The 21454-nt window shown below is 41.7% G+C and overlaps 1 long non-coding RNA gene across 3 annotated transcripts in view; it reads left to right on the top strand.

The window, feature by feature from the left end:
- Positions 1 to 21227, top strand: part of LOC103791554 (uncharacterized) — a 34687-nt gene extending 13460 nt beyond the window's left edge. Inside the window, exons 3-4 of one of the 3 annotated variants that reach the window (XR_004739857.3) lie at positions 14230 to 14348; positions 15164 to 21227. This is a non-coding gene — a long non-coding RNA (uncharacterized LOC103791554). Of the gene's footprint in view, positions 1 to 14198; positions 14349 to 15163 lie in introns of all 3 variants that reach the window. The other 2 variants (XR_004739856.3, XR_013532604.1) reach the window with 2 other exon arrangements.
- The last annotated feature ends 227 nt before the right edge of the window (positions 21228 to 21454 follow it).

The following is a 21454-nucleotide window of genomic DNA, read 5'->3' as shown; positions in this document are numbered from 1 at the left end:
AAGAGGCAGAGCTGTGGATAGTTCTACCAGAATGTGCTGCCAGGTCCATTGGTTTTGAATAGTCCTAAATCTTCTGAATTGGGGCCAAGTGGATAAGTGTCCTAGCCCATCTCTGTTTTAGTAACATGGAACCCTTTCTACAGGGGTGTTGATGGCTACAGGTGTGTGATACTACTGATAGGAAAGATGACACCTCTGTAGATTTTCCATACCTGAACTACTCACAAATAGAATTGAGGGGAAAGAAGGAAAAACAATCTGAAAGACACTTGCAAAACCTTGGGAATCGAAGCCAAGCAGTAGGAAAGCCTTTACCCTGCACTAAAGGCAAACGTTTGTAAGTTGAGGGTTTAACTTGAAAGGAAAACTGAACTTGATGAGAGGTGGATAATGCATGGGAGCAGAGAGTGGCAAGATTTTTGAAAACCCAAAGCAGAGGTTGGGGGTTGGGGGCCTGCCAACAAAAGGTTGAAACAGAAAAGAATTAGATAATTGCCAAAGGAAAGGAGATGCTGAATGCAGACATTTCTTTAAAAACAATCAACAAAGATTAATACATATGACCCAGGCAGGGAAAGCAAAAAAAAAAAAAAACAAAAAACAGGATTCCCAAAAGAATGAGCAGGTAGATGTAGATTCTAGGGCAGCTTTTAAAACAGAATCAGTAAAGTTCATCTTGCCAAGTTGTAAAACTACTTGAACTGTGTGGGTTCTGGCCTGAATACAGGTTACTGTATAGGCACAAGAGGACTTTGAGGTTGAAAGAAAATGAAATTATAAATGGAGATCAGGTATATTTTTGGTCATCAAATGGTTCTTACAAAATGGCATTTTGATTAGTAAGTGTAAATGGATCAAACACATGAACAAAGTTTCTCTTGAAGCACATAGACATTTTCAAAGAACTTCTGTAAAGCTTCTGTACAACAAAGGAAACTTCAACGAAATAAAAAGGCAGCTATGAATTGGGAGAAAATATTTGTAAACCATGTAGCTGGTAAGAGGTTAATATCCAAAATATATAAAAAAACTTACACAGCTCAACAGCAGAATAAATAGGTAAATAACCCTATTTTTAAACATGAGCAAAGGACCTGAATAAATATTTCTCCAAAGAAGGCATAAAAATAGCCAAAAGGTATGTAGAAAGTTGCTCAGCATCACTAATTATCAGACAAATAAAATCAAAACTGCAGTGAGATATCATCTCACACCTGTAAGGATGGCTTTATCAAAAAGACAAGAAATAGGAAATGTTGGTAAGGGTGTGGTGAGAAGGGAACCCTAGTACACTGTTGGTGGAGGTGTAGGTTGGTGTAGCTGTTTTGGCAAATAGTGTGAATGTTCCTGAATGAACTAAAGGTAGAACTACCCCATGACCCAGCAGTAATAATTCTGGGTATATACCCAAAGGAAATGAAATCACCACCAAATAAAGGCAGCTGCACTTCCATGTTCACTGTAGCATTGTTCACAATAGCCAAGATATGGAAGCAACCTAAGTGTCCCTCGATGATGAAGGGATAAAAATATTCTGGTGTGTGTGTTTGTGTATGACAGAACATTCTCAGCCTTTAAAAAGATTTGTGACAACATGGATGAACATACAGGATATGCCAAGTGAAATAAGGAAGACACAGAAAGAAAAATACTGTACGATGCCACTTATCCATGGAATCTCAAACCACTAAATGCATAGAAACAAAGAGTGAGACAGGAGTTACCCAGGGTGAGGGGAAATGGGAACATGTACGTCAAAATGTGCGAAGTGGCAGTTATGAAAGATAAATGAATCTAGAGATTTAATGACCAGCATGAGGGTTACAGTTAATAATATTGTATTGTAGGCTGGGAATTTGCCAAGAGAGTAGATTTTAGGTACTTACCACAAATAAAAAGGAACAAAGAAAAAAGGTAACTACATGAGACGATGAGTGTATGTTCATTTGCTTGACTGTAGTAATCACTTCACTACGTATATTAAGATACCAAAACACGTTGTACACCTTAAATATACATAAACACTTTTCCAAATGAAAAAGCAGTAAAAGTGCTCACATAATACCTTTGGAAATATGATAAATGGATGAGATGGAAAACAGTTTGAGATGTTCTGCTCAACCCAAACAACTAGTAGGATCTCACAGTCCTCCCTTGCTATTTTCGCAGTAGGATTTCTATCCAGTCTCTGTGTCCATGTTTTGGTATCTCCTGTTCACTCAATGACTCCAACATTAGTCTAAAAAGTTTCCCAAAACCTTTCTTTATAGGTGTCTACTAAAGATACTATTTCTTAATCTGAGATTACAACAAGGGCATTGCCTTGATCTATGTCCACTTAATATCTAACTCAAAATTTGTAGCTTTCCTTATATCTCTTGGAAACAGTATCTGTGAAAAACTGCTCCTGTCTCATCCTGTGACATATTAATTATGTGAATGTCTTTGAATCATGCTTCTGATGGCAGAGACAGAGATGCCCAGGAAACTGAGGGCTGCAGATCTCAGCCTGCTGCCAAGAGGGGGATGCTGACGCATAAAGTATTAATTTTCCCCAAACGTCATGTGAAATTTCTGGTCCTGGTGATTTGGGCAGAACTAGGGACTTTAAATACCAAGCACTCCTTTTGCTTGGTACACTAAGGCCTGAGGGGAAAACAATACTTCACCAAAGGTTCTTAGATCAGAGCCATCCAATAGAAATATGATGAGTCAGTCACATAGGTGAGCTACATTTTCTAGTAGAAAGTGAAATGAATTTTAGTAATATATTTTGTTTAACACAAATGTCAAATATTACCATTTCAACAATTAATCAATATTAAACATTTATCCTGATATTTTACATTTTTAAGTTGGTACTAAGTCTTTGAAATCTTGTGTATATTTTACAGTTAGAGCCACACATTTCCACTTTCCACTATCCACATATTGAACAGCTTAGCCCTGGACCTAAATTTTAACACTGGCCTTGAGGTTGCATCACTGAGGAGGAAAGAATAAGATGTTGAATTAAAGAGAACAATGAAGCTGGGGGAAGAGGAATCCATCTCTTTAGAAGGAGTGTTACTCAGAGTGAAATCCTTGAACCTCTTATGTCAAAATCACCCGAGAGGTGTGTTAAAAATGCAGAATTACGGGTTTCACTCTACCTCTGCCTAATTATAACCTCCATGGTTGGGACTTATGACTCTGAGTTTTCTAGGATAATTTTCTTGCACAATCACCACTCTGATATCTAGAAGAGAAATAATGAATATGGGCCATTTGCTATTCACAGAGTAGCTGTATTTTCTTTGTCCCTAATGGGTTTTTTTAAATGTTTGAGTTGCTGTTTTAATATCAGGATTATATACACACCTGATGATGCCACAGATATCACATCTGTGGAGGCTCTGGTTTTTTTCGTTGTTGTTGTTTTTGTTTGTTTTAAATAAGCTCTAAAAAGCCAGAAACTCTATAAAGCTAGTGCCTGCATTTTCATATGGCAACAATGGGCTAGGGGTGAGCAGTTAGGCATTCTCTAGATAGGACAAGAGCTGACCGGTTTGTGATAGGCCCAACCTGGCCCACTTCACTCCTCCATATTACATGCTAGCTGCTATAGACTGTTTCAAATATTTTAAACATTGTTACAGGAATTTTAGATCTACAGAAAAATTGCAAAGATAATTCAGATATTTCCCATATTGTATTAGTTTGGCAAATACACTATGTTTATGTCAGATGTTAACATTCTTTACTCATCTCCCCGATGTGAACATCTTACATAACCATAGTGTATTTGCCAAAATTAAGCAGTTAACACCAGCATAATACTATCAACTAAACTACAGACTTTGTTCTGATTTTACCATTTCCTCCTCAAAAGTGCCTTTTCTATTCCAGCATCCAATCTGATTCCATGTTGCATTTAGCCCTGTAGCCTTTTGAGTTTATGACTGCTGGTGGGGAGCAGCAGACCTAAGCTGACTACTTCATGTCCCCTTATTTTGGACCTTCCCCAGGTCCTGTCAGGCTCATCAGGGGGAGGTGATTCTTCCCAAGCAGCATGTAACCCCAGACACAATTTAATCCCAACAGCTGCACTGACTGTGCAGTAACAGCTGCAGCTGCAAATTGAAGAACAGTCTTCACACATCCAGTGTGGAAAGAACTCTTCATTACAGGGATCTTTTAGCACACCTGCACTCACTAATGGTAATGCCAGTAGCACTGTCTTCTAATAAGTCAGACAGCATTATGATTTATCTATGAAGATTATTATATGACTATAGTGTTCAGGTGGGACATGAGCTGCTGGATTTGTGGCCACACGAGTTTGTATGCATGCACTTTTTCCAAAGGACTACCTAACCCAATGCTTTTTTGGTACGTGGAAATGCTGAAGTACACTGCATTTGAATCTCCCATCCCAAGAAGTAAAATTTAGACATATAGAACTTTTACTTTTCTTTCTGGCTCTGTTTAACATGTAAATTTTCTTTCAGTCCAGTAGGACTGAAAGAGTCCTTGAGAAAAGTGCCTTTATTTCTTGGCCACCTTTCCTTGAGCAGAATTCCAATTTTGCAGTGCCTGAAACCACTAACTAGAATATATGCTGATTTGCCTTAACTGCAAGAACAAATCCAATTAACAAGTCCACAAGGAATAAGTTTGGAGCTGAGCCATTCTTCCAGGTGGAAACATCTTTCTGTTAGACATGCTTCTCATACTGTTCACCCCCAGCCCTCTGTCCAGATAATCCACAGCCTGATTGGGGGGATTTGGAGTCTAATAAATTCATCTTCACAAACTCTGGGGATCGATGACTAACATACTCAAAGGCTTTTTTGCCCCCCTAATATTTATTATTTCCAAGGCTGTCTCCTTCTAACTCTAACACCTGAAATAATTTCATGAACAATTTAAAACAGAAGCTTTTTGCACCTTGTGAAGTTCTAGAAAGGTTAGCTAGTTAGCTAGTTAAGATAGCCTAAAAGTGAAGGTTCAAATAAATCAAAATAACTCAAAAGGTTGGGTTTCTATGGTTGAGCCATAAAGTATCTCCCATCTTAAGCATCTGATACTGCAAACATACACAGTCACTCAGCTTCCTAGATTACTGTCTAGCAGTTTCAGCACTGGGTTTTGTTGTAGCTTAAAAAAAAATGAGACTTCCTAAGAATGCATGCACTGTTTATAGATCTCACTCTTCTTTCTTTCTTTCTTTCTTCTTTTTTTTTTAATTAGAGATGGGGTCTTGCTCTGATGCCCAGGCTAGAGTGCAGTGGTGGAATCATAGGTCACTGCAGCCTCACACTCCTGAGTATAAGTGATTCTCCCTCCTTACCTCTAGAGTAGCTGGAACTGTAAGTGCACACCACCATGCCTTGCTAAAATAACTCTTCTTTTTAAAAGAACTTCAGCTCACTTCCAGTGTATTTGTTAGTACCTGATATCCCTTGATAGGTCATATCTACTTTACACAAGACCACGAAATTGCCTTAGCATGTAATAGTTCATATTTGTAGAAGACTCAAATTTTCAAAATCCTTTCAAACTATCGTTTCATTCTATTCTCTCAGTAGCCTTGGAGGGAAGAATAAGATGTAGGGTAATGATTATCATGTCAGTTGGAGAAACTTCACTCTCATGAGACATCAACTTTCCTAAGGTCATACTTCTTCCCAGCAACAGGCTGGAAATAGAAAAACTGTCTCAAGACTTCTTTGCCTTATTTTCTCTAATGGTGCACCTGCTGTGGGCCCCCAGGGCCTTTGTGAATTCTCCCTTTTCCTGGCAAAATGCTTCACTTTCATTTAAATGGGCACATTTAAAAGTGTTGCCCATCCTACTGTTATTTGTGTCTTGCTGGAATTCAGGGCTTTAGAATGAAGCTCCCAAGGCAGGATTCACAGCCAGCCAGTAAGTAGAAGAGGAAATGGAAAAAACAAACACTTCTGACACCACGGAAATTACATTTGTGGGGCCTCTGGTTTCTTTTGTTTGTTGTTTTTGATTGTGTTTTGAGTTTGGGAACAACAGAAAGGGCTTCTCTTCAATGCAAGGCATCAGGATAATGCTGGCCTGGTGCAGATATCCTGATTTTCTATCTTTTAGAACTGGATTCTGGATGGGGTCAGTGACATCTTGATTAATAAAGTTCTTATATTTGCGAAATACATTAAAGAAAACTAATTATCCAAAGAATTTGTCACTTCCAAGTTAGCATTTGCCTTTGTTTTACTGCTAGCTGAGCAAAGTCATTATGCTACCAGCATACTACTAAATAAAGTCATTTTTCAATTTTCTGATAGAATGAAAAGTTAATGGTACTACCCTGATCTCAAAAATATGCTTTCTAAGCCAAATAGTCAAACAGTATTGAAATTAAAAGAGAAAGCGGAAAAAGTGCAGAACTTGACTATAATTTTCTGTCACATTAACTCACTGTTAGAGGAATCCTCCTATGTCTGCTTGGCTTCCTCTCCTTAAGGGTTTCCCACGGGTCCTCAATTTTCCAAGACCTCCCAGCACCTGGGGTCCCACTTACCCCTCCTTTTCCCAGCAGTGTCTTAGGGGCCTTGAGGGTAGAGGTAGTACCATGCATTTAATCCAGAAGCTAGTGACCCTCATGTGGTTTGCATGTGTTCATAATGACATGCTCAGAGTATGTCCGCCAGTACCATCTGGGGTGCCTGGAGCAGTGTCTGGGAGCCTGTGACAACTCAGTCTCAGGCCAGAGGATGGGAAAACATTGGATGATTACAATTCCCTTTTAGGCAGGGAGACTCTCTGGCATTAAGATGTCCACATCTGCTAAACCCATTATAAAGTCTCTGTTCTTCATGAGTATTACAATAAGAATAGCCATTAATCTGGCTAAATCACTGCTTCTTTCTGGCCTGATCCAATCTGTTCCTAACAACATGTTGGGGTGTGTTAGTCTCTAGTTACGGCTCCTAGCCAGTCTTCTGCCTGCTTATGTTGGAAGAGTTGAGCCAGGCCGCTTGGTACTAAATTGACAGTCCCTGAAAAAGGCCAAGAATACTGATGTCACCCTGGGGACTATTTGCTGGGGAAAAGTACATGTATCCAGAATTCAACGCATCTGGCCTTCATAGGACTTAATCTCTGAACCAGTGCTTCTCAATCCTTAGAATGCATAAAAATTACCTGGAGAATTTGTTAAAACATCATTCATGAGCCCATCCCCATGAATTCTGATTCAGTAGGGTCTGGGAGGGGCCTGGGAATTTGGTGAACATACCTTGAGTAGCATTTTTCTATCCTGTTGCAACTCAAAGTGTGTTCTTCATCCCAAAAGCATTGCCATCACCTGAGAATCTCTTAGAACTGTAAGTACTAGGGTCCCGCTTAGATCCATTAAATCTGAATCTATATCTTAACAGGCATTCTTTGCACCTTAAAGACTGAGGCACACCAATCTATATCACTCATTTAGTGTCTAAAATAGAGCAGCAAATCATGGACTTGGAAGAACCCTCAGGAGTTCAAATGCTTTAGGTCATTGCCTACAAAATGGTATGTTATTAATTCTATATTGCTTTTTATTATTAACTTTATATGAATATCTGTCTTTTACCTAAATTGTAATAAACTCAAAAGGCAGTGGCCGTGTCTTAAAATTCTTGCACAAAATATCCTGCATATAGTAGACACATATCGAGGATTCATCGGTTGATTGGTTAGTTGTAAAAATATTCCAAAAATATCTCATAAAATGAAGGGATGGAAGGGATGGTCCCTGTTTCATTGATAAAGAAAGGTATAGCTAATATTCAAAATCTACAAAGAATTAAAACAGGTATACAAGAAAAAAACAACCAACCTCATTCAAAAGTGGGCAAAGGATATGAACAGATACTTTTCAAAAGGAGACATTTATGAGGCCAGCAAACATATGATAAAGTGCACATCATCACTGGTCATTAGAGAAATGCAAATCAAAACTACATTGAGATACCATCTCATGCCAGTTAGAATGGTGATCATTAAAAAATCTAGAGACAACAGATGCTGGAGAGGATGTGGTTGAAGTTAGGTCAACAACAATGGTTGAACTAATTTACACTCCCACTCCTACACAGTTGGTGGGAGTGTAAATTAGTTCAACCATTGTGGAAGACAGTGTGGCAATTTCTCAAGGATCTAGAAATAGAAATTCCATTTGACCCAGCAATCCCATTACTGGGTATATACCCAAGGAACTATAAATCATTCTACTATAAAGACACATGCACATGTATGTTCATTGCAGCCCTGTGTACAATAGCAAAGATCTGGAACCAACCCAAATGACCATCAATGATAGACTGTACAAAGAAAATGTGGTATATATACACCACGGAATACTACGTAGCCATAAAAAAACGATGAGTTCGTGTCCTTTGTAGGGACTTGGATGAATCTGGAAGCCATCATTCTCAGCAAACTGACACAAGAACAGAAAACCAAACACCACATGTTCTCACTCACAGGTGGGTGTTGAACAATGAGAACACGTGGACTCAGGAAGAAGAGCATCACACACTGGGGGCAGTTGCAGGGGTAGGGGAGGGACAGCAGGGGATGGAGAGGGTGGGGAGGGTGAGGAGGGATAACATGGGGAAGAAATGCTGGATATAGTATACATCTAAAGTAAAATAAAAATAAAAGAAAGGTGTATCACCAGTTGTGGACTGTGCTTAGTTTTAAATTTACAAAACACTGTTTTAATTTTACAGATTTACAAAACAGAAAGCTGGGCAATAATCTAAAATTGCAGCATCTGAACTCACTGGTGTAGTCTGCCTGTTCTGAGAGTTTGTTGCTTATTGTTTTATGGGGAAGGTATCAACAGTAAATAAGGACTCAGCTGGGAAGCTGTTGTTCCTTTCCATTTCATTCAGTGCTGTATTTGGAAAGTTCTGCTTTAAGGAATGATGAAAGGAAGCATGGGGAGAAGGGAATAAAACCTTCAACAGGAAAGGGATCATATCAGGCCTTGAAACCACTGTGGGAAGCTAGTATTGTTCCCTAAGAGCACAACAAGGTCCTGATAGATCTCAAGCAGGGGGAGTGATGATCTGATTCAGACTCGGTATATGCTGCTGCTGCTGTTGTTTTAATCCATAGGCCTCGCTCGTGAACTGGATGTAGGGCTCACCCCAGCTGGGTGAGCAGGGGCTGAACAATAGAGAGAACTTGAGAATAATTTCTTGATTTGTGGAAGATGATAGTGCTATTGCCAAGGTTGGGAAGGTAAAGGCAATATTGTGGGTGGAATCAAATGTTATGTGTCAGATGCTCTGAGACATCTACATAAAGAGGTGGACTTGGCAGTTACATATAAAAATCTGGAGATGAAGGCAAATCATGACTAGAATTTTGAATTCTGTAGCCTCTCAGATGCCATGTTGTCCTCAACTTTAAATTACAGGCAAAGGGCTGTTTGGTTCTAGTGATACTGAGCCATTTTCAATATGCTCAGTATCCTGTGGAAAAACTAAAGCTCTGCATTTCTGAAGAGCCATGAAGTGGATAGTCCCATTGCTTGGGAATTGCTAAGAAGTAAATAGAAATGGACTCTAAGCATACAAGGTTCTTGGATCCTATATATTCTTATTTTACTTATTTATTTTTAAAAATTGAGACAGAGTCTTGCTCTGTCACCCAGGCTGGGGTGCCGTGCCACCATCTTGGCACACTGCAACCTCCGCCTCCCAGGTTCAAACAATCCTCTCACCTCAGCCCCCCAAGTAGCTGGGATTACAGGCACCTGCCACCACAACCGGCTAATTTTTGTATTTTTAGTAGAGATGGGGTTTCACCATGTTGACCAGGCTGGTCTCAAACTCCTGGCCTCAAGCAATCTGCCTGCCTCAGCCTCCCAAAGTGCTGGGATTACAGGCATGAGCCACGATGGCTGGCCTAGATGCTGTTTATTCTCAATTTAGGCTTACCCCTCCTAAGTATGATTATTCACTGCCCCAGACCAAAGCAAAGGAGAATCATCTTGCTTAACTGCGGCTTGTTTGCTGTTTGACTCTCCCGCCAGCAGGTATGCTCCATGTGGGTAGGTCTGTGGTACTGCAGTCTCCATCTAACTGTCTCCTCTGCAGATAGAGGCAAGCCCTGCCACACAGCGAATGCTCAAAACGTAGTTCCTGAATACAAGGCCGAGGGTGGGAAATGGTTGCTAGAGACAAACGCAAAACAGTCACAGGTAAAAACCTGACATTTAGGGAAGAATTAGAAAAGTTGTAAAGGCTCAATAAAGCTAAGGCCCTGAGACCATTTACCTAGGAGTTTTCCCAGTGCAGCTCTTAACTCGACAGGCCCTGACGTCACTGTTTATCTGTAGCACAGTGAAATTATTCATGCTCAAGGTGAGGACTCTGAGTCATCAAAAAGAAGTTGAAATATGTTCAGTCACTGGATGCAAAAATGGCAAGAAATACAGAATTACATCTTTAAAATCATTTCATCTAAAGTAGTCAAGATGAATATTTTGGACCTGAAGTCTTAGGATAATCCTACAACACATACATGGAAACCCTTATCACCCATTGATGCTATCTGTACAAAGGAGGCAAAACTGCATTATTCTTCTTAAACAATTACTCTCTGATCTATAGTTAATTTCAGTTGGTGATGAGTATATGGTTCTAATTACCTATAATATTCATCTGAATATTAACAGAATTTTTTTCTGGAAGAATTACAGACTCTTGTTACAGGCTAACATTTTCCTGCTATACAGTTAACACTGCAAACAGAATGCTATAAGTATCTGCCAGATAGTAAACAAATGTAAAACACCACATGAGGACAGGTAAGCAAAAGAATAAAAGCCATGTGTGTGATTACCATCTGGAAAGCCTATTGCCAGTGGACTGATTCTCAGACCCCTCTGGAGCAAAGGCTGTGTTCATGTAGATGCTCCCAGTGTGGGAGGAATACCATGTATGCTGTACCTATATTAGATGTTCAATAAACATTTTTTTAAATGCACATATATATATTTATTTCCCATTTCTTTTGGAAGGATAAGGATTATAGTCAGAGTCTCAGACAGCTCCAATCCTGTGAGCTTTATTGTATTTAAGGGATCAGAGTATCTAAAGGAGGCTATTTCCAAAGAAGCTACTTAAAACTTTACCTGGCATTATGGAAACGTGTGTGGTGAGTTTTGGAAGATAGTCTAGACTCCCAAGTTAGCACACAACTGAAATACGTTGAGTCTTCTTGAAAGACAGCATTTGTTCACTGTGTTCTTTCCCTTCACTGGATGAATCACATACACACACGTACAACGCACACTTCTTTGTTTATTAGCTGTCATCTCTATTTGAACCTAAATTCCCTGAGGGCTGAGACCATGTCTTCTACATGAATATGGGGGCTGTGAGGTGAGGTATGTGTGGGTTTGAGGAGGAGTTGGGTTTTTTTCTGTTCATCTGACTTCATGACAGTATTTGTAAGATAATTTGGACGTTTAGATTCAGTAACACCAAAAGCCATGTTTGTATATTACAGGGCAATTACATGACATTGGGATGTATTTTGACCACATCCCTGCCAGGCTGGCTTTTAGGTGCAAACAAAATCTAAAAACGTGCATAATATGCAGTTTAGAATGACTAGTTCTCTAGCCAAAATGACTCACTTAAATCAAAAATAGAATCTAGAAAAGAAGTACAATGAAGGGGAAAAGATCTTTCAACTCCCAATAAATGAGGCCCACTGAACCATGAGTTATAATCATAATGAAAAGGAATGATAATATCCAGTAAAATTTTACAGAGGATCTCTGTGCCAGCACCATGCTAAAGCACATTCATGGACCAGCTCATCTCATCTTCACAACCCCATGTGGAGGGCCCTGTTCAGTCTCTACTTACAGTTGAGGAGACTGAAAGACCAGGAGATCAGCTAGGAGGCTCCTGCAAGGGTTCAGATGATGGTGGCTGGAAGCGGGTGCTAGCAGATTGGGTGGTGAGGCTTAGAGAAGTCAGTGACTTGTCTAAAGGACAGGTGAGTGGTGGAGGCAGAGACTGCTCTGACCATACTCCCCATGTGGGCCCAGGCTGGGCACATGGTGGGACTCAGTCGTTAGTATATCAAACGGGTCCATTTTCTCCAAGCATATTCCTACTCACCAAAGTTAAGTAAAGTGAAATATGGGAAGACAGACTTAGCAGGGCAAAGAAAGTCTTTTCAAGTCTTCTTGTAACAGCTGGGCCAAAATGTCAGTTTCCGTGCACATAAGAATATGGTTCTTTGAATATTAAAATACCACCAGATGCACAGACATGTCTTTATGGCTACTCAGAGGATAGAAGTTTGATAAGACAGAGTCACCACACCCAGGAGGAGAAAAAAAGTCTGAAACTGTAAACTTTTGTGAAATTGGCTAAAAGCCAAATGTCAGCATTTTCACCTCTTTTCCCATATGGCAGGAGGCATTTCACACCGCTTTCCATCATTTTAATAAATCTAGTAAACGATATGAGTACTCTGCATGCCAAGAGACATATAATATGTGTATCAAAATAGATGTCTAGGTCGATTTGTGACAAGAACCAGATTTCAGCAACTGCAGAGAACAAATCTGGCCTGGCTTTGGTTCAGTGAATGGGTGAGCACTATCCAGGATCACTTTCTGCTTATTTTCTTTTCCCTTACTTTTTGTATAATATTTCTTTTACATTCACTTCTTCTCTAAAAAGCCTTGACCATCTAAATAGTTTCTTTTTGTTGACATCCCCACCTACAGCTTTATGGGGCATTGCTGCCAGCTGAGGATACAGAGCATTAGGACCAGGAATTCATTCATCCATTCAATAAATATTTAGTGAGCTCCAGCTCTGTGCCCAGTGTTGTCTTAGGCACTGGCATATGGCCGTGAACAAAAGAAAATTCTTATTCATAGGCCAGATGCAGTGGCTCACGCTTGTAATCTCAGCATTTTGGGAGGCCAAGGCAGGAGGATGGCTTGAGGCCTGGAGCTCAAGACCAGCCTGGACCACACAGTGAAATCCCATCGCTACAAAAAATGTAAGAATTATGCAGACACAGTGGCACCCACTTGTAGTCCCAGTGACTCAGGAGGCAGAAGCAAGGAGTTTGAGGCTGCAACGAGCTATGGTTATACAACAGCATTCCAGCCTGGGGGACAGAGTAAGACCCTGTCTCTAAAAAATAAAAATAAAAAAGAAAGAAAGAAAAGAAAAAAAGAAAATCCCTGCTGACATAAAGAAAACTAAAGCAGGGCAGGACAGACAGCGATTGGGGTGTCAAAGGCCTCAGTGACAAGATAGTAGTTCACCAGAGACTCTGAGGAAAGAAGTGAGCACTCTGACAGGAGAAGACTCAGTGTTCTCCTTAGAGAGAATGGCAAGTGCAAAGACCCTGGGGTCCAGGCTTGTTTTTGTTCAAAGACTTGCTAGTCTAGGAAGCCACTGGGGTAAGAACAGAGTACAAGGTGGGAGGGCACTGGGAGATAAGCTGAGCTGTGTGGGCCCTGCTGAAAAATTTGGATTTCATTCTGAGTAAGATGAGAAGCTATTAGATGTTTGAACAGAAGAGTGAGATGGCTTGACATATTTTCAAAGTTTATTCTGGCTCCTGTTGGAGAATTGACTAAGATCAGCCAGGGTGGAGGCAGGAAGGCTTTTGCAAAGTCCCCCTAACAAGGATAGCGACTGGGCAGTTTTGAACACAAGAACAACATAGTTGCTGATGGATGAGAGATTGAATGTGAGAGAAGTTAAGATAATTTCACATTTTGGGAGAAACTTTGGTTATAAACTCAGAAAAACATATATTGCTTATGACAAAAAGATATCCATCCTCCAGCTGAAGACTCTTTTTGTGTCATAGTTTGTGCAAACATATTTCAATATATTAATAGGGTGAATGAATCCTAGAGCATGATGTAACCAGGCTCTCTCAGGTTGTTCCAGAATCTTCCTAGAAGACATGTCCCTTTCAAGTTTCTATCAAGTAATTATTAAAAATACAAATGGGTGACTCTTTTCTGGAGACATTTGAAAGGGGTGACTCTGCCTTGAATGGCCCTGTTGTAACACTGTTGCTATAGATAAGTCAGGGAAGGGAAAGCAAATTTTCAAGGAAATTTGCAAAATTGCCAATTTGCGTGTCAATCAGGCAAGCTAAGCATTACAGAGAAGCTGCTTTTGTTTCTCTAGAGAATGACACTACTTTTTGATTTGCAAAAAGGAGCAGAAGGAAGAAGAGGTGAAGACCTTTCCAGTGCTTGTCTACGCCTTAAGTGAGTCTGCAACTTGGAGGCTTGTGGTCCATTTTAACTCAAGCAAGTAACTTGGAGCTCCTTAAAGGTGGGGCTTGTATCACAATCATTGAGAGCACATTAAAGGTGGGGGCTCTATCATAATCATTCAGAGTGAACAGTTGTTCCAGGTAGCCTTGATTTTCCCTGTGGGTGATTGCATACACCCCTCCACATGCTTCTTCTCTAGGTGGTTACCATATGTTTTTCGTGCCGATCTAGACACCAGGAATATAGAGAGAAAACAGAAGTGCCGGGCAACCACCGAGCCTTCCCTGACTCCAGCTAACCCCTGCTGCTGAGGGTCAGGGATGAGAAGGTCCCTTGCCCTGGCAGTTTCTCACTACCCACACCTTCCAAAGATGACTGAATAGAACCTTAGGAACAGGTTCCAGAGGTCCTTGGGGCTGGACTTTGCTGCCTCCCCAAGTGAACAGAATAACAAAGGTAAGGTTGCAGAGGGAAGCTGTCCCCAAGAGAGCTTAGAATTTTAGCCACACGCCCCTTTCCCTTGATCCACTTTGTGTTTTGTCTTAGGAAGTGCAGACATGGATTAGGAAATGATGGAGCTTCACAAAATGTCATGGGACACCCTTGGGAGATAAAGCTGGATGTGGGAACAGTGGTTCTCTGGAATGTGCCATGTGCTGCTGACATGGAATCAGGGTTGGTTCCACTATCAGGTTCTGGAACCATGTTTGACCACAGTGGCTTGAGAAAGAGATGGTGGTGGTTGAGTATTTGGAGGTGGCTGAAGAGAGGATGACCGGAGACAGCCGACAATGGACTTCTGACAGTGTGAGTGTCCTGGAGGACCTTTCATGGCTATCTGTATCTCAGAGACCCTTGTTTTTACCCAAACAGGCATGAAGGAGATTCAAGAGAGCTGCATAACCCTTTGCCCAGCATCTGAATAAAAAAGTTCTAAGGATACCTCAACTCCAGGTCCTATGCCTGATGTCTGCCTTCTGGATCACTTTCAAGTCTTTTTGTCTTCTGAGGTCAAGCTCTTAATGTTCAAATAAAATGGGTTTATCTTTCCTTATCTGACATACTACGGCAGCCCAGACCACCACATAGCCCCCTCCTTCTTTGCACCAGTATTCTTTCCATTAATAGAGGGGGATTGGTCTCCTGCTTAGTCCTGAGATGATTCACATCGTGACCTGGTTCTCTGCTGTCTCCTGGGTCCCAGGCACCATTCTCAGCTCCTACAGCTGCTGCCTCCATTTGGTACCACTTTTGCCAACTCTGCACACTTCTCTTCCTTCCTCTCCCCCAAGACCCTACTAAACACTAAATAAGGTGTTGTGAAAAGCAGACACATACTAACCTGTAGGGTGAGGGGCTAATAAAGATAATTATAATGCAGAAAAATTCAAGATGGAGAAGAGTCAAGCTCACCAGGGATGCCCTGTGACCCAGGCCATGTTTTAGCTTGTCCTGAAGCCCTTTTCTTCTGAGAACCTTCTTTCTCTGTTTTACTTTGTCACCTGCCCAGACCCCCTCAGCTCGCTCACTCAGGCTGCCACCTGAAAAAGCCAAGGTTCTGTTACTTTAGTGAGAAAAACAATTAAGCACTCTCATTCAAGTTGGATCTAAGCTCTAGCCAAGGAGGGCCTGGGCTGTTCATTGCCCGTAACCACAAAGGCTCATTAAGCTGTGGTGGACGTGGATATGAGTGTTTGTCTTGCCAGACTCACAGTGTGAGCTCTTAACCACTGCCCCATACTGCTTTCTTTCCTTCCCCACACTTTCCAGGCTCAGCAGGAAAATGGCAAGGCAACAAAGGAAGGCTAAGGGAGGAAATTCCCTCTTTCCCCATCTCTCTCCATAAGGCAGAAGTCGCCAGTGAGAACCAGCATTTCATCCAAGGAAACATACTTAAGCTTATACATACTGGTTAGGTCTCTGTCTGGGTCTTTATTTGCCCTGACTCCAGCCCTCATCAACCCGAGGGGTCAGACTGGGTCTAGTTCTGGTCTTTCTTGTGTGAACTACTCACAGAGCCCAGACAACTCCAGCTGAGCCTTTAAAGTTGGAGCTTTGGCAGCCACGGGCACCCTTCACGGTAATCCCGCCACTTTGTCCCATGAACTCTAAGAGGCTTGTAAATGTTTACCATGCACAGACTAAGCAAATGTTTACAGTGAACTTTTACACAGAACCCAGAGAAGCTCCCTAATCCATAGAATCATCCAGCAGAAGCAAGCCCACAGAATTCAACGTATGCCCACGCTGTAGCCTACACGCTGAATGGCTCCTTTCAAAGGCCATGAGGCCTGGCTGCGGCAGGTAAGTATCCACGTTTGTGGTCTTTGCAAGGTTGCCACACTGAGGACCTTCGTTCAGACAAAGTACAGTAATCTTTCATGATTCCCATAAATCAGAAAACTGCATATGTCAACGAGGGTTAGGTTGCTCTGGGGGCTCCTGTCTAGAGCTTAAGAAACAGAAAAAAAGGTGCACTAGAGGCAGTAACAGAATCAGGAGGGAAGGAATGTTATGAATTTTGTTCTGAAAAATTCAGCTCAACAGTTCTAATAGGGCCAATATTTAGGCTACAATATTTGGCTGGATCTGCTACATAATTCATCTTCTCACAAGCAAACCCAAATGATCTGACTCAGAGCCAATTTATTTTTATGGAGTTAAATTAGTCACTATTTATAAACCGAAGAGGCTCCAAAAGGCTCTTTAAGGAGGGTGTCACTACTTTTTCCACCAGTATGTTTGCCTTTCGATCCTTCTGGTTTGCTTTGGTTTGATTGTGGTTTCTGAGTAAAAGGGTGGGCACTATGTACATGCTTGGTGAAAATAGCTTCAGCTGAGTACGTAGGTCATTTATCTTGAAATGGGAATGATAGGTTGGGAAACTGTAGGCAGGGCAGGAATGTGTGCGTTGGAGGCCCGAGTCAGCTGTGCAAGTTCAGCTAAATGGTACCTGGATGTAGGTTTTAGTTAGTGGCAAAAATGTGAAGAGGACTTTATTTCACAATGTGGCCTGGATATCTTTCCCATATTTCTTTCCCCAGTGGTACTAGATCTGAAGAAAGAGATGCCAAAGGAATTACTTGACCAAATCTGTGCTATCTCGGACAGATGTCAAAGTTGTACAAAGACCCCTCCTTGGCCTCCCAGCCAGCTTTTCCACAATGACCCATCCTTGGCCTCCCAGCCAGCTTTTCCACAATGACCCATCCTTTCTCATTCCTCTCCATCAAACACCATCTTCAGCAAACCAGTACTGGTGACCTGAGGGAAGTACGTCAGAGGGTCATAAAATGTTCAGCTGAAGGATCTTAGAGATCATTTGTTAAGGAACCTCCTTTTACATAATGGATGGCAAGAGAGGTAGGAAGCTTGTCTAAGGCCATATACTGAGTGTCAGTGTTAGGGCTAGAACTCAACTCTCCAGATCCACGGCTTCCCTCGGATCTACCCAAGAGGACACAGCCAAAGATGAGCCATTGGTTTGAGAAGGTAGGAGCTGGAAGTGTCAGGCTGATCCCACAATGCTGGTAGTAGACTTTCTCACCTTGCCATTCTCCATTCCTGAGAAAGGAGGAAGCCCTGCCAAGATGACAGCCTCCTCCTTCCCACTTACCCATCCACCTACAGTTAAAGACCAGTTTACAGATCTTCCTTCCCAGGCCTGGGTTGCTCCAGGAATCAGAGTTTTTGGAACATTTCTTCTTGCTCATGTCTCTTCCTGGCTCCTGACTGGACAGCTTTTCTGCCCTCCTAGTTAGTGCCTAATAACCAGAAATCACTTGTGTTTCTACCAAAATGGCTTATTTAATCTGCTCCATTTCTGTCCTGGGCAGATCCGTTCACCCCTCCGTAGGCAACCGGGGGGTCCCCTGCTCCCAGAAGGTCACCATATTGATGCTGAACTTAGTATGGACACCTGATCAGCATAACTTTCTACAGCCCAGAACTCCAGGGCTCATGCGATCCTCCCACCTTAGCCTCCCAAGTGGCTGGGACTAGAGGTGTGCCACCATGCCCTATTAATTTTTTATTTTGAGCCAAAGTTTCACTTTGTTACCAGGCTGGAGGGCATTGGCACGATCTTGGCTCACTGCAACCTCCACCTCCTGGGTTCAAGCAATTCTGCTTCAGCCTCCTGAATAGCTGGGACTACAGGCATGTGCCATGATGCCTAGCTAATTTTTGTATTTTCAGTAAAGACGGGCTTTCACCATGTTGGCCAGGATGGTCTCGAACTCTTGACCTCATGATTTGCCCACCTTGGCCTCCCAAAGTGTTGGGATTACAGGCATGAGCCACCGCACCCAGCTGCCTTATTAATTTTTTAAAAATTTTGGTAGAGATGGATTCTTGCTATGTTACCCAGGCTGGTTTTGAACTCCTGGCCCCAAGTGATCCTCCCACCTTGGCTTTCTGAGTAGCTGGGACTACAGGTGTGTGTCACCATACCTGGTAATAAAATACCTTATTTGTATCCAGATATTGTCACACCATCTAACGACATTCATCCAAATACTTGTAAACCACAGGACTCATGGAGGAAGTGTAAGATAACTTTTTTGACAACAGACAAAAATAGCAAGTGCCCCTGTCACTATCTTCCTCCTAGGCTCCTGCTTTAGCTGTCTTAGTGTGCTCTCCAGGTACCAGCTGTGATCCTGGATCCTTTCTCCTGCTCTCTCCTCAGAAGCCTCACATCTTCCTGCTTCTACCAGACAGGGATCCAAGAAGCTGCCCCATTTGTCCGCTCAGAGTTATGTGTCAAGTTTACAAAATACAAAACAAAGAGCCCCTGTATCTCCTATTATGCATTCCAAAATGCTGATTGCTAACAAAAAATCTGGGAGCCCTGACTCAAACCAACTTTGTCAGAAAAAAATGGATTTTAGTTCCAAATTTGCCACTAATTTTCTGTGTGACCTTCAGCAAATTACAACCACTTTGAATTATAACTTTCTCACCTATAAAATGGGGACGATGATAGTTTTTACACAGCAGCATTTATTGACCAGATATTATCTGGTCTAGAGATATATCTAGAGACATGTCTCTAGACAATGGGAAACCCACAGGAACACGGTGAGATACCGACCTTCAGGAAGCTCCATGGTATATAGTATAGAACTCCGTTTAGAAAAGGTACGCATTCTTGCCCTAAACTAAGAGTCAGCCTAAGAATTTTAGAATATTGTATCTTCACGGTTTGAAAGGTAAAAAAATTAAAAATAAGAACCTATTTTTTATTTTAAGCAAAGAGCAAATTCAGAATTATTTTTAAAACGTGCACTATTTTCCAGTTATAAACTAAAAAGTAGGGCACATGTAGCAAACTTTGAAATTCTGTAACTCTGGAACTTGGGGCCAAAATATTTCTTGTATTAGATCATTGTACTTAAAAGAATATTGATTAGTAGTCAAGATTAGACTATCTCTAACAGTACTCTCCCTCAGACTCAGACAAAAAGAGAAAGAACTGATGACGTTCTTCAGGCCTTAACTGTAGAGTTGAAGATTCTAAGCAGCAGGCATTTTCCTTGTGTTTGCTGAGTGCCTAATTCCATGCCAACTATTGTAGAAAATAAGGAAAAAGGCTACACATGGCTTTACTCCAACTGAGCAAGAATCCTGATGGAAAGTGAAGACATACATACACAGGAAGTTATGCAATTCGACATGGTGGTTTTATTAGGGTCCTCCAGAGAAACAGAACCAATAGAATGTATGTAGATCTATACCAGGAGATTTATTATGGGAATTGGCTCAAGTGATTATACAAGCAGAGAAAGTGCCATGATATACTGTCGATAAGCTAGAGAGCCAGGAAAGCTGCTAGTTTAAGTCCTGGAGTCCAAAGACCCAAGAACCAGGAACTCTGATGACTGGCACCAGGCAAGATGGATGCTCCAGCTCAAGAAGAGGACAGAATTTTCCCTTCCTTTGCCTTGTTCTATTCAGGCCATCAGTGGATTAAAGGATACCCGCTCAAACTAGTGATGGTAGATCTTCTGTACTTATTCTACTGATTCAAAGGCTAATCTCTTCCAGAAACACCCTCACACACACACCCAGAAATATGTCTTACCAGTTGTATCTGGGCATCCCTTAGCCCAATGAAACTGACACATAAATGAACTGTTGTAGCTGTACAGGAAGACCTAGGAGGTAATGAGTGCTCTGCATGCCAGGGAGGGCTTCCACAGTGGTGGTGACCATAGAAGAAACAGTGGCTCAGAAGAGGAGCTAAGCCTCTAGGATGCTGAGCTATGGATATATGTGTCAAGAGAAGGGCCAGTGGCAGAGAAGTCATCCTAGAAACAGATGATGGCAGGCCCTACGAGGCCTGTACAGCCTGCTGTCCTGCTGCCTCTGACCTCTTCCTCCTGTTCTGCTTGTTCACCATAGCGCAGCCACACTGGCCTTTATACTGCTCCTCTGCATGCCAGGCTTCTGCCGCAGGGCCTCTGCACTTGGTGCACGTCTTCCTGAATGATCATCCCCAGTAGCCTCAAAGCATACTCCCTCCCTTCCTTCAGGCCCTCATTTGAATATCATCCTCTCAGCAAAGCCTTCCCTGTCCATTCCCACTTCCACTTTGGCTCTCCCTACGTGCCTTCCCTGCTTTTGTTTTTCCCATAGCATTTATTACCATTTGATGTAGTCTACATTTTAGCTATTTTTTAAATTGTCTGTCTTGTCCTTCCAGTATGCACTCTCAAGAGAGAGTAGAGATTAGTCTCTGCTTTGTTCACTGCCATTTCCCTTGCTCCTAGACACGCTGTGGTACATAGTAGTCTTTCAGTAAGTATTTGTGAAATGGGTGAGTGTTGCACTCTACAGGATTGGAAATATCCATCAGCCTTCTTCCCAACTGTTTTCAACTCGGCATACTGATGGATTTTTTCCATGGCAACAGAGCCCTGATTATCATAAAAGTGAACTGGAAAATATCATCTGCTTTACCAGCATTTGTTCTCTTTCCAAGCCTGCTAGGTGGTATCTATTCTATAAATCAAGAAATATACTTATTTGCAAAATTTCTGTAGAATGATCACTGAGAACATCACTGGCCACATAAAAGCCTGTTATTCTTAATGATTCTAAAAAGAATGTGCTTTTCCTTTGTGCAAAGGCCTGTATTCCTAGGCAATTTGGCAAATAATG

This window comes from Callithrix jacchus, chromosome 2, assembly GCF_049354715.1.
Source record: "Callithrix jacchus isolate 240 chromosome 2, calJac240_pri, whole genome shotgun sequence".
In the NCBI taxonomy this organism is placed as follows: Eukaryota; Metazoa; Chordata; class Mammalia; order Primates; family Cebidae; genus Callithrix; species Callithrix jacchus.
The sequence above is the reverse complement of the archived record's forward strand: the minus strand, read 5'-3'. Positions and strand labels throughout refer to the sequence as shown.